The 13,188-nt window shown below is 45.7% G+C and overlaps 1 protein-coding gene and 1 non-coding gene across 2 annotated transcripts in view; one reads left to right on the forward strand and one right to left on the reverse strand.

Moving 5' to 3' along the window:
* The window catches only part of WWOX (WW domain containing oxidoreductase), a 1,106,560-nt gene that overhangs the window by 744,095 nt on the left and 349,277 nt on the right, over positions 1 to 13,188 (forward strand). The window lies entirely within an intron of this gene.
* On the reverse strand, positions 5,859 to 5,996 carry LOC114807476. Its single transcript, XR_003755537.1, has one exon. It is a non-coding gene; the product is annotated as a small nucleolar RNA SNORA7 (small nucleolar RNA).

The raw sequence follows: 13,188 nt of genomic DNA on the forward strand, positions 1-13,188 counted from the left end.
CATGTTTATATATTTGATAGCATTCTGATTCCCGCTTTTTAAAACCTTCATTTTCTCATGATCTTAAAGGTTATATTATCTTCAGGTTACTGTTGAGTTGCCAAAACCATTTGTCCACTTCAAGAACTCATAAAATCTTCAATTATCAACTAATATAAAACTGGAAAAATAAAATAAAAAGAAAACCACTGGAATGTAGGGTTTTTTTGGCCAAGCTGGGAAATGCGAAAGTCAAAGAACCAACCAGATATGAAACTTGGCTGAACTTTAGTAATAAAAGCTTGCACAATTCTGTCAAGTTGGCTAACAACTCTCCCGCCTCTCCCCGTTCCCCCTTCTCCCAAAGCCAGGTCTAATTATGTCAACAAGTCATTGATGCTTTACCCTCTTTAAGTCTGTTTTCTCAGCAGATGATGGGTGAGGGTTACGTTTGTAAGGAGCTGGGCAGTTGATTTAATGTTGCTTTACTTAAAAGGCTTTGCCCCATTTTTCTCCATTTCATTGCTTTCTCATGGAGCGCACCCCCTTAGGATGTCATGGATGGAAAGGGTTTCCAGTTAGGCAGATAGCCCAAATGAGAAACATGCTGAGGAGTTTTAACTTTATCTTCATATGGCTATGATATGAACTTTTTGAGCAAAGTGACAAATGATTTTCTGAAAGAACTGGAAACCCACCTACTTACACATGTGAAAAATGAAATCCTTATGTTCTGATTGTTCTTTATTTCATAATACATAAATCTTCGTTATTTTTTTTTATAGAGAACTACCCTATGCATATGCCCACAAATAAATGAGATTCAGGAATCAGTGCTGAGGAGAGAGAATGTTCCCATATTAAAATTCATTTATAACCAACTTGCAGCGATGATAAAATAAAATAGAATTTTACTTCTACAAGACCCATTTTGAAAGAAGTTCATTTTAATTTTAGTGTCATTCGATTTTCATTTCCCTGCCTAGATACACAAGGAGGCAGGAATTTACAACTTTGAACATTTTTCTGTTGTCATCTCAGAACAACCCAAAGCTGATTGAGAGCCCCTATTAATGTGCAGGCACTAAGCTGGAGCAGTAAAGCTGTTAACATATTATTTGATTTTTGTATACCTGCCTCTGGTGGGCCCTCTTCCTTCACAGGGCCCAAACTTCTCTTCCATAAAACGGAAGTCCACTCTTAAAGTCGAGTCCCACTGCTAACTCTGGTAATTTTGGTCTGTTTTCCCCAGGACTGGATTAAATCTCCCTTGGGCTCAGAGCTGTTAGATTCTTGTAGGGCCCCTATGTATGTGTCTATTAATGTTATATTAAATTTGCCTTTTAACATGAAAACTTTCTCTGACTCTATTTGTTTTTTAAAAATGTAAAGTGTAGTTTTAATTAAAAATAACCCACTTAGTTTAGAACAGCTGTTATATATAGGCATAATCATAGATTACACAATATATGTATATATTTATGTGATTATTGGTTTATTCTAGGAGGATCCCCCCATTTTGGGTGGGGGGGAGGGTATTTGTTAAGGGCTTACTAAGGGCTGGGGTAGAAATAAGGTAATTAGGTTGGACACAGTACCAGTCTAACTAGGAGGGAGAGCAGGAGAACTGAGGCACAGAGAAGTTAAATAGTACTTGTGGTATTTGTTAAGCACGTACTATGTGCCAGACTCTGTACTAAGTGCTGGGGTGGATACAAGTAAATCTGGTTGAGCACATTCCCTGTCCCATGTGGGGCTCACAGTCTCAATCCCCATTTTACAGATGAGGTAACTGAGGCCCGGAGAAGTGAAGAGGCTTGCCCCAGGTCACACAGCAGACAAGGGGCAGAGCCGGGATTAGAACCCATGACCTTCTGACTCCCGGGCCTGTGTTCCATCCACTATATGCCATGCTGCTTGCCCAAAGGTCACGAATGAGCCTTTGTCGAAGTCGGGATTAGAACCTAGGTCCTCTGACACTCAGGCCCATAGTCTTTCCATCCTGCTTCTCTATCACGAGGCTCTGAGCTCCTGCCTCCAAAAACCTCTGTATTAATCTGGGCCAGGTTTCCCTGGCTATAAAACAAAGGAAAGAAGATTTACCTTCCTAATGATGGATGGTGCTCCCTCCTGAAGTCATTTTTTTAATATATAGTGTTTAGGAAAAGGAGAGGGCTTTATTTTGTCTTATGTTCTAAAGCGAATGTTTTAAAAATTATGATGCAGCTAAGGTTTCGGTTGAAAGATGATCTTCCATGTTTTTGGAGATCCAACTTTTTATAAATTTGAGTCAGTTTTCACTTATTAGATCAAGAAGCTATTTACATGCATACTTTAGAAATAAGAAAATCCTGGATCCTAATCAACTAAAATACTTTTAGGCCTATCAGTGAATAGCTGATATGGGCCTCCCCTTTTTGAGGTGGTCACTCTGTCAGGCATTTAGTAGCCTAATGTGTCTCTTAACAATCTTTAGAATATGTTGCACATTACCTGTTGGTGTTAGGAGGATTTGAAGTTAGTAGTTTTAATTGTAATTGTTTTTACGTTCCTTGTGGGCAAGGAAAGTAGCTACCAACTCTGTTGCGTTGTACTCTACCATTTGCTTAGTACGGTGCTCTGCATATAGTTAGCACTCAATAAATACCATTGATCGATCGATTAAAATAGTTCAAAAATGAATGAGATGCTGGTCTGCTGGCAGTTTGATTGGGAGCGCTTCTCTGTTCTTCCTGAGTGGCCAGAGAGTATGTCCCTGGTTGACAGCTGCTAGCCAGCGTTTGGATTATCTTTGGACTGAACTTCACCTTACCACAGAGTCTGCTTAGGGCTCTGGTGACTGCCTCAAGGTCCCTTGGGGTTGCATCAAGGTGAGGGAACAGGGTTGGGGGCTGGAAAAGCATTTGATTCCATCTGTCAATTAGGCAGACTTGTTGATATCAGGATCCTTCGAGTGAGTCGGAAAACAGAACTACAGATATGTGTCCAAAAGGCGTTTTTCCTGTCTGCACATTGCGCTCTCTGTTACCATTAGGTTGGAGTAGGTTTATCTGAGCAGATTCACTTCAAAAAAGGAATTTTTTATGGAATTTCAAAAAAAATTCTACTTTTCACCACCCTTTTACTCATACTTCCATAGAATTGGCTTTCTTAATAAAAACGAAGGAGTTTTCTTTCCTCTCTACTTTTAGATGTAATTTTTTTACACATCAATGAATTGAAACAAAGATTTATGGTTTTCTACCCATCTGATGATTTATTTTAAGTCATCCAATAGACATTTCAGGTGTTTAAATTGTTGTTTAAGATAGAACCATCATGGTGGAGTGAAAAGACTTCCAGCTAATTTATGTTACCTTGCAGGTGTGCTGTATGGGGGGACTGGTTTGTAACTAAACCCTGTTTTCCCCACAGATTTGGCCATAACCAAATTTAAAAGAAATGCCCTAAGAGTCAGATGTTTGGAAAACAAAAACAATTTCTAAATAGAAGTATCATAAAGATTGATGTTAAGCAATAAGCCCACTTTAAAAATGAAAACTACCCCAGATACTATTTGCAAATTTCTGAATGGATCTGTTAAAGGAAAAATCAATCAATCCGTAATATTAATTCAGTACCTTTTGTGTGCAGTCATGTACTAGGCTCTCGGGAAAGTACGAGATAATTAGTGGACATGATCCTTGCCCTCAAGGAGCTTATGATCTAGAGGGGCAGATCCTGAAAAAGTTGTAGAGGAAGATCCAACAGGATTTGGCGATAGACTCAATGTGGGAGTTGAAAGAGAGGGAGAAATCAAAGACGTGCCAAGATTATGAGGATAAGGTCTGGGGGTTACCAGTGGTGATAGAAAAGTTTGGTGGAGGAGAGGATTTGGAGGGGAAGATGAGCTAAGTTTTGGAAATATTGAACTTGAGTTTCCAGTTGGACCTCCACGTGCAGAAGTCATGGAGGCAGTAGAAAATGCAAGATTGCAGAGAGGGAGTAAGGTAGATTGCTAGCCCTGGCCTAGCAAGGGAAGCAGTGTGGTCTAGTGGAAAGAGCAATGGTCTGGGAGTCCGAAGATCTGGGTTCTAGTCCCTGGTCTACCACTTAACCATCTGCCCGCTGTGTGAGCTTGGGCAAGTCATGTAACTTCTATTCGGCTCAGTTTCCTCATCTGCTCAACGAGGATGATTCAATACCTCTTCTCCTTCCATTTTTAATGGTATCTGTTAAGTGCTTACTATGTGCCAGTCATACTAATGATAATAATAATAATTATGCTATTAAACATTTACTATGTGTCAAGCACTAAGCACTGGGATAGATACAAGTTAATCAGGTTGGACACAGTCCTTGTCTCACATGGGGCACTCAGTCGTAATCCCCATTTTACAGATGAGGTAACTGAGGCCCAGAGAAATGAAGTGACTTGCTCAAGGTCACACAACAGGCAAATGTTAGAGCTGGGATTAGAACCCAGTTCCTTCAGATTCCCAGGCCCGTGCTCTATCCACTAGGCCATGCTGCGTCTAAGACTCTGAGCCCCATGTGGGACAGGAACTGTGTCCAACTGTATCTGCCTCCAGTGCTTAGTACTGTGTTAGACACATAGTAAGTGATTACCAAATAAGACTATTATTATCATTATTATTACTATTATTATTAATATTATTGTTAGATTTGGGATTCATCTGCATAGAGCCTATGGAAGTGGATGGGCTCCCCAAATGAGTGAGTGAAAGTTGAGAAGAGACAGGTACTCAGAAGAGAGTTTTGAAGAACACCCACAAATAGGGACTGAGAGGCAGAGGAAGAACCACTGAAAGAGAATGAGAAGAGTTGGCCAGAGAGGTCAGGGAGAAAACGATCGGTAAAAAAGCTTAGTGTTCCTAGAAGGGAGTGAGTCAGTCTTAAGGGCAGCAGGGAGGTCGAGCAGGATTAGGACAGAGTGGAGTCCATTAGATCTGGTAAGAGGGAGGTTACTAGTGACCTTGGAGAGAGCAGTTTCAGTGGAATGGAGTGGGTGAAATTAGATTGTAGAGGATCAGAAAGGGAGTTGGAGGAGAGGAAGTGGAGTTAGCAGCCATTGGAAGAGAAGTTTGGAGAAAAAGGGGAGGAGGGAGAAGGGGCAACAGCTTAGTGGGTGCTGTGGCTGTTGCAATGTCGAGTCGCTGTTGAATCAGGGAAGAATCGGAATCGCGAAATAACATTTGTTGAAGTTCAAGCTTTCCCCCCGCTGCCATCTCTTTCGGCCCTCATCCCATGCTACCGTCTCATTTGGTGGGCGCCCCACACTGCCAAGTTCATGCTCTGGGGCAGTCTGCATCCACCGACAGAAGGCTCCACATTCCTCTCCTTATGCATCCCGCCCCCTGGATGACGCAGCAGCCGGAACACCTTTCCCTCCCTGCTTCCAGGTACCACCTTTGTTCCTGTCTCCAGCACCACCTCCACAAATTCTTTTTCTAGATTGCCCTATAGAGACTTTAAAGAGAATATATTCATGTGTAGAACTTTCCTCTTAATGAGTTTTGGAGTGATCCCTCTTTGTAGTCTTCCTTTCAGGTCCTTCCTTTCAGGTCCTGCCAATCAGGACCCCTCAGTCTGTAGGTCAGTTTTCCCTGTGAACCTGAACTCTAAACATGCTGATAATGGGGGGTTTGTCTTGTTTTATGACGTCAAAACGTCTCCGACCCACAGCGACTCCACGGACACACCTCTCCCAGAACGCCCCACCTCCATCTGCAAATTGTTCGGGTAGGTGTATCCGTAGAGTTTTCTTGGTAATAAAAAATACAGAAGTGCTTTACCACTGCCTCCTTCCGCGTAGTAAATTTGAATCTCCACCTTTGACTCTCTCCCTTGCTGCTGCTGCCCAGTACAGGTAAGTTTGGACTTATAACAGCTTGCCTTCCACTCGCTAGCCACTGGCCGAGCTAGGAATGGAATGGCTAGGCCTCTGCTTGACTGTCCCTCTCACAGTCGAGACTGGTAGAGTACTGGGAACTCTCCAGGTGAGATCCTGAGAGAGGAAACCAAGGGACAGGAAGTCCTAAACAGATGTCCTAAACCAGTTGGGGTGGAACTCCTGAATGCAATTGTATGTAGGCTACAAATGACCGGAAGAGGCATCTGATAGGCAGGAAACCATCAATAATAATAATAATGACAATGTTGGTATTTGTTAAGCGCTTACTATGTGCCAAGCACTGTTCTAAGCCCTGGGGTAGATACAAAGTAATCAGGGTACCCCACATAGGGCTCACAGTCTTAATCCCCATTTTACAGATGAGGTAACTGAGGCACAGAGAAGTGAAGTGACTTGCCCAAAGTCACACAGCTGACAAGCGGCGGAGCTGGGATTAGAACCCATGACCTCTGACTCCCAAGCCCGTAGTCTTTCCACCAAGCCATGCTGCTTCTCACAGCTGTCAATACATTCACAGTGTCTACTTAGTTAGGCAGGAAACCCTGATTGCAATCATCAAGCAGTCGTATTTATTGAGTACTTACTGTGTTCAAAGTACTGTACTAAGCAATTGGGAGAGTACAGTATAACATTCATTCATTCAATAGTATTTATTGAGCGCATACTATGTGCAGAGCACTGTACTAAGCGCTTGGGATAAACAAGTCGGCAATAGATAGAGACAGTCCCTGCCATTTGACGGGCTTACAGTCTAATCGGGGGAGATGGACAGACAAGAACAATGGCAATAAATAGAGTCAAGGGGAAGAACATCTCGTAAAAACAATGGCAACTAAATAGAATCAAGGCGATGTACAATTCATTAACAAAATAAATAGGGTAATGAAAATATATACAGTTGGGCGGACGAGTACAGTGCTGTGGGGATGGGAAGGGAGAGGGGGAGGAGCAGAGGGAAAAGGGGAAAAAGGGGGTTTAGCTGCGGAGAGGTAAAGGGGGGGTGGCAGAGGGAGTAGAGGAAGAAGAGGAGCTCAGTCTGGGAAGGCCTCTTGGAGGAGGTGAGTTTTAAGTAGGGTTTTGAAGAGGGGAAGAGAATCAGTTTGGCGGAGGTGAGGAGGGAGGGCGTTCCAGGACCGCGGGAGGACGTGGCCCAGGGGTCGACGGCGGGATAGGCGAGACCAGGGCACGGTGAGGAGGTGGGCGGCAGAGGAGCGGAGCGTGCGGGGTGGGTGGTAGAAAGAGAGAAGGGAGGAGAGGTAGGAAGGGGCAAGGTGATGTAGAGCCTTGAAGCCTAGAGTGAGGAGTTTTTGTTTGGAGCGGAGGTTGATAGGCAACCCCTGGAGTTGTTTAAGAAGGGGAGTGACATGCCCAGATCATTTCTGCAGGAAGATGAGCCGGGCAGCGGAGTGAAGAATAGACTGGAGCGGGGTGAGAGACGAGGAAGGGAGGTCAGAGAGGAGGCTGACACAGTAGACTAGCCGGGATATAACGAGAGCCTGTAACAGTAAGGTAGCCGTTTGGGTGGAGAGGAAAGGGCGGATCTTGGCGATAACAGAATTGGTAGACACATTCCCTGCCCACAGTGAGCTTAATCATTCCTTCAATAGTATTTATTGAGTGCTTACTATGTGCAGAGCACTGTACTAAGCGCTTGGAATGAACAAGTCAGCAACAGATAGAGACAGTCCCTGCCATTTGACGGGTTTACAGTCTAATCCGGGGAGACAGACAGACAAGAACAGTGGCAATAAATAGAGTCAAGGGGAAGAACATCTCATAAAAACAATGGCAACTAAATAGAATCAAGGCTATGTACATTTCATTAACAAAATAAATAGGGTAATGAAAATATATACAGTTCAGCAGACGAGTACAGTGCTGAGGGGATGGGAAGGGAGAGGGGGAGGAGCAGAGGGAAATGGGGGGAAAAGAGGGTTAAGCTGCGGAGAGGTGAAGGGGGGGCGGTAGAGGGAGTAGAGGGAGAAGGGGAGCTCAGTCTGGGAAGGCCTCTTGGAAGAGGTGAGTTTTAAGTAGGGTTTTGAAGAGGGGAAGAGAATCAGTTTGGCGGAGGTGAGGAGGGAGGGCGTTCCAGGACCGCGGGAGGACGTGGCCCAGGGGTCGACGGCGGGATAGGCGAGACCGAGGGACGGTGAGGAGGTGGGCGGTAGAGGAGCGGAGCGTGCGGGGTGGGCAGTAGAAAGAGAGAAGGGAGGAGAGGTAGGAAGGGGCAAGGTGATGTAGAGCCTTGAAGCCTAGAGTGAGGAGTTTTTGTTTGGAGCGGAGGTTGATAGGCAACACCTGGAGGTGTTTAAGAAGAGGAGTGACATGCCCAGAGCGTTTCTGCAGGAAGATGAGCCGGGCAGCGGAGTGAAGAATAGACTGGAGTGGGGCGAGAGAGGAGGAAGGGAGATCAGAGAGAAGGCTGACACAGTAGTCTAGCCGGGCTATAACAAGAGCCTGTAGCAGTAAGGTAGCCATTTGGGTGGAGAGGAAAGGGCAGATCTTGGCGATAATGTAAAGGTGAAACCAGCAGGTCTTGGTAACGGATAGGATGTGTGGGGTGAACGAGAGAGCCGAGTCAAAGATGACACCAAGATTGCGGGCCTGAGAGACGGGAAGGATGGTCGTGCCATCCACGGTGATAGGGAAGTCTGGGAGAGGACCGGGCTTGGGAGGGAAAATGAGGAGCTCAGTCTTGCTCATGTTGAGTTTTAGGTGGCGGGCCGACATCCGGGTGGAGACGTCCCGGAGGCGGGAGGAGATGCGAGCCTGAAGGGAGGGGGAGAGGACAGGGGCAGAGATGTAGATCTGCATGTCATCTGTGTAGAGATGGTAGTCAAAGCTGTGAGAGCGGATGAGTTCACCAAGGGAGTGAACTTACAGTCTAGAGGGAGAGACAGACATTAATATAAATAAAGAAATTATGAATATATAAACAAATGCTGTGGGGTTGAGGGAGGAGTGAAGAAAGGGGACAAATCCAAGCACAAGGGTGACGCAGAAGAGAGCGGGAAAAGAGGAAACGAGGACATAATTGGGGCCCTCATAAAGGCGAAAGGCATAGAGCATGGGCCTGGGAGGCAGAAGGTCATGAGTTCTAAACCCGTCTTTGCCACTTCTCTGCTGTTGTGACCTTGGGCAAGTCTCTTCACTTCTCTATGCCTCACTGACCTCATCTGGAAAATGGGGATTGAGACTGTAAGCCCCACGTGGGACAGGGATCGTGTCCAACCTGATTTGCTTGTATCTACTCCAGCATTTAGTACAGTGACTGGCACATAGTAAGCACTTAACAAATACCATAATTATCATTATTATTATGTCTACTACAAGTGTTGTGTGCTATATGACTGGAAGAACATTTCCTTAAGGTGTGGATTATGCTACATGTGGAGTGACTGAACAACCGGTACCACCGTAAATCCTTCCTGTGCCATCGCAAGGCACCTCACTCCTTAGCCCTCAAAGTGACTTCCAAAGTTTTTTAGTTTTTTTTTTAATATTAGCGGAGGCACGGGCATGTTTGAAGGCTTGAGGGGCTAGTGAAAAGAGGGGATGGAGCCATCAGGGAGTGAGCAGTCGAAGATGGTAGGCAAGGAGGGAAGAAGAGTGGGGACAAGTGTTTTTAGGTGTTAATGCTGGTATTTGTTAAGCGCTTACTATGTGCCGAGCACTGTTCTAAGCGCTGGGGTAGATACAGGGTAATCAGGTTGTCCCACGTGAGGCTCACAGTTAATCCCCATTTTACAGATGAGGTAACTGAGGCACAGAGAAGTTAAGTGACTTGCCCACAGTCACACAGCTGACAAGTGGCAAAGCCGGGAGTCGAACCCATGACCTCTGACACCGAAGCCCAGGCTCTTTCCACTAAGCCATGCTGTGTTGAAAGGGAATGGGGTCAAGCATAGGTGAAGGGGCTAGGTTTTGAAATCAACCTGTATCTAATAATGATAATATATTTTATATTTTATATAATAATAATTGTGGTATTGGTTAAGTACTTTCTGTGCTTCAAGCACTGTTTTAAGAACTGGGGATGATTCAAGACAATCAGATCAGGCACACTCACCGTCCCACACGAGGCTCCCTCTTTAAGTGGATGGGAGAACAGGGATTGGATCCCCACTTTACAGCTGAGATAACTGAGGCACAGAGAAGTTAAATGAGTTGCCCGAGATCACACAGCAGACAAGTGGTGGAGCTGGGATTAGAACCCAGGTCCTCTGACTCCCAGGCCCGGGCTCTTTCCATGAGGCCACACCGCTCCTGGATACGCTCGCGTGTAGGCTACAGCATATTGAACAGGAAATCTCTTGAGATCGTGGAGAAGGGTGAGAAGTAGATGTGTAGGTAGGAGGAAGCAAGTGAGGTGGAGAAGATTTTGGGAAACACACCTAATGGTTTCCATTTTGTCAAACTAATTTACAATACCATCAGGGGCAAGAGTGGGGCCAGGGGTGGGGGCGGGGCGGGGAGGTAGGGGCATTAGGGGTTTCAGGAAGGAGTTGAAGTTCTGGAGTATTTGGGGGCAGTGGGCATGGGTGTCTGAGGGAGGAGAAGCAGTGCTGCTGAGTGGAAGAAAGGGCACAGTTGAAGCAAATAAGGATGAATTCCAAGTGGCCAAAGTCAGCGTATTACCTGGTTTTCCACTAGCAGTGCTCCGCAGCATGAGAGCAGGGGCTCAGTGAGAGTAATCCAGGATGTGGGGTGGTGGTGTGATATCGACAAAGGGATAAAGCTCCCAGAGACCTTAGTTTGGTAGAGAAGGATATAATAATTGTTGTATTTGTTAAGCACTTATGACGTGCCAAGCAGAATGCCGTGCACTAGGGTGGAGAAAAGATAATCAGCCTGGTCGCAGTCCCTCCCCTCCAAGGGGCTCTCAGTCTAAGGGGGAAGGAAAATAGGGTATTGAATCCATTTCTGTAAGATGAGAAAACTGAAGCACAAAGAAGTTAAGTGACTTGCTGAAGGTCAAACAGCAGGCAAGCTGCAGAGTCGGGATTAGAACCCAGGTCCTCTGACTCCCAGGCCCGTGCTCTTTCCACTGGTCTGTGCTGTTTTAAAGACGTGGTTTTGTGTGTTGAGAGGGGAGGGTGGGTAGGGAGTCCAAATGGGGAATGATGACTTGGGAAAAGAAGATGGGGTCTACAGATCAGAGGGCTCTGTTGGGGGAAGAGAACTGTTTTGCCTGGAGTGGGGGTGTGGGAGAGAATGCAGGTGAGGAAGTTGTGGTCCAAGAGTAGGATTTTAGAGTTGGTGAGGTGAGAAATGACTAGTGATGATGAGAAACAGTGTGTGTTCCAAGTTGGTGAGTGGGTGGTGTGATGCAGATGTCGGCCGAGTTGAGGGGAGAGAGTGAGCTAGAAGGTGGGCAGCCAGGAGGGGTCTTCCGGGATGTCCGGATGATTGTCGAGGTACAGTGCACAGGAAAAAAAGGAAGGTGAGGGAGGTGTCAAAATTTTTCAGAAAATCGGAGGTGGGGCCGGGGAGCCAGCAGTGGCAGCTAGTAATTAGAGTTGCTCAGAGGGGCAGGGTATTTGGCTCCAAAGGAAGAGAAGGTCAGTCATGGAGGGGGCAGCATGGTACAAAAATAGCACTGCCAAGCAGGGAGGAGGCCAACACCTCCCCCTTTCCCCAAAAATTGCCGGGGAGGGGGAGGAGATGAAACTCCCCGGGGAGACAGCAAAAGGAGAGGCTGCCTTCAGGTGAAAGCAAGATTTCGGTGATGCTGAGGAGGCAGAAGCAAATGGAGAATGAATGGGATTTTGCCCGTGGTTAATCAGAGAGTCTACAGGCTGCATTTAGACGTGCATATGGGGCGGGGGACTGAAAAAGGGATGACTTGAGTGGTGGAGACAGATCGGATGGGAGCGAAGTGGCAATTCAGGGGTTGGGTGGTTCGGGGCCTTGGTGAGAGGAAGACAGAGATGTGACGAGCAGAGGTTAGATGGGAGAGATAATGATCAAGTCCTGGGTCTTCAGTGGCTGAAGCTTCCAATCCCTGGCCCCGAGAGAGTTCAGGTTCTCAACATCTGAAGGTCAAGGGGTTTGTCCAGGCGGTGATGGGCCGGGAGTCTCTAACTCGGGGGCTGCCAGGCCCAGAGAACCGCATTCATTGACATGGGTGCCGGGAATGAAGTTTGGCCGGGGCACCCCTGATGGTGGTGGGCTGGGCAGAAGAGGGTACAGTACAATATTAATATTGGGTCTGTATTTAATTTGAAAAATAGGGAATGGCCTTTTATTCTATGCTTATAAGTTTGAATACACTTTCGGTTGCTCTTCGTTATCTCAAATTAAATCTTAAATTGAGCTTGTGGTTCTGTGAATGAATACTCTGGTCTTTCAGCACTTTTGCTGAGGTCATTTGAATCTAATGGAAGAAATGGTCACAGGTCAATCCTTGGTATGTCGGGTATAGAAATGCTTTAATGATGCCGGCAAATGTTTGCATGTTACATGTTGGAGCTGTACAGCACAGAGAGGTCTCTGGCAAGGTATTTGATGACCACATTATTACATCTCCTCGTCTGCGGGAAATATTAAGTGTAAAATTCCCAAACAAACCTCTCCCCATTGGTGTACGTTAAAATGAGGTTAAGCCTCTTTAAGCTGACAAAAGTAAGACAAATCAGCACTTCCTCTTTATGCCAGTTTCCTCTTTGTGCTTTGACCCTGAAAGCATCATTGAATAGGATGTAAAACTGAACAGCACAGAGACTGCAGGGAAAGTCTTTACTCTGTATTTTAAGTTGCAATCTTAACATTTAAGTGGATTTTAGTATGAGTCATCCTCACGTTCCAGCATCAACATCCTGTTCAAAATAAAAGTGCCTGATTTTAAAGTTCGAAGCAGCAATTATGCCACGCCTGCCTGTTTTCAGAATTCGCTTAGAAGAGGATACATTGCAGATTCATATTTAAAAATACAACGTGATCAAGGTGTGGATGACCAAGAAGGAGGGTCGCAAATGAAATGACACTTTTAGTGCCTTGGTAACTAATCAAACTAAAAAGGAGAAATATCCATTATCAGTATTTTGGGAGGATTTGACTTGACCCTGAAAATCGTAAGTTTGCAGAAACACCGAAAGAAAATTCATGTGGCTGAAAAAGGCAGGATCTGCCCTGCCCAAGTAGTGCGGGGGTCTGGGCAATTAGAGTCAATCATTTAGTCCAAGGCAATCAACTCTGTAGCCCGAGTAAGCCAGCCTATTTGACTGGGATAGGGCCCTACTGCGAACTGCCTCTTCCCTCCCTCAAGGAGGAACAATTGGATTTGGTCTTATAGA

This window comes from Ornithorhynchus anatinus, chromosome X2, assembly GCF_004115215.2.
Source record: "Ornithorhynchus anatinus isolate Pmale09 chromosome X2, mOrnAna1.pri.v4, whole genome shotgun sequence".
NCBI classification, from domain to species: Eukaryota; Metazoa; Chordata; class Mammalia; order Monotremata; family Ornithorhynchidae; genus Ornithorhynchus; species Ornithorhynchus anatinus.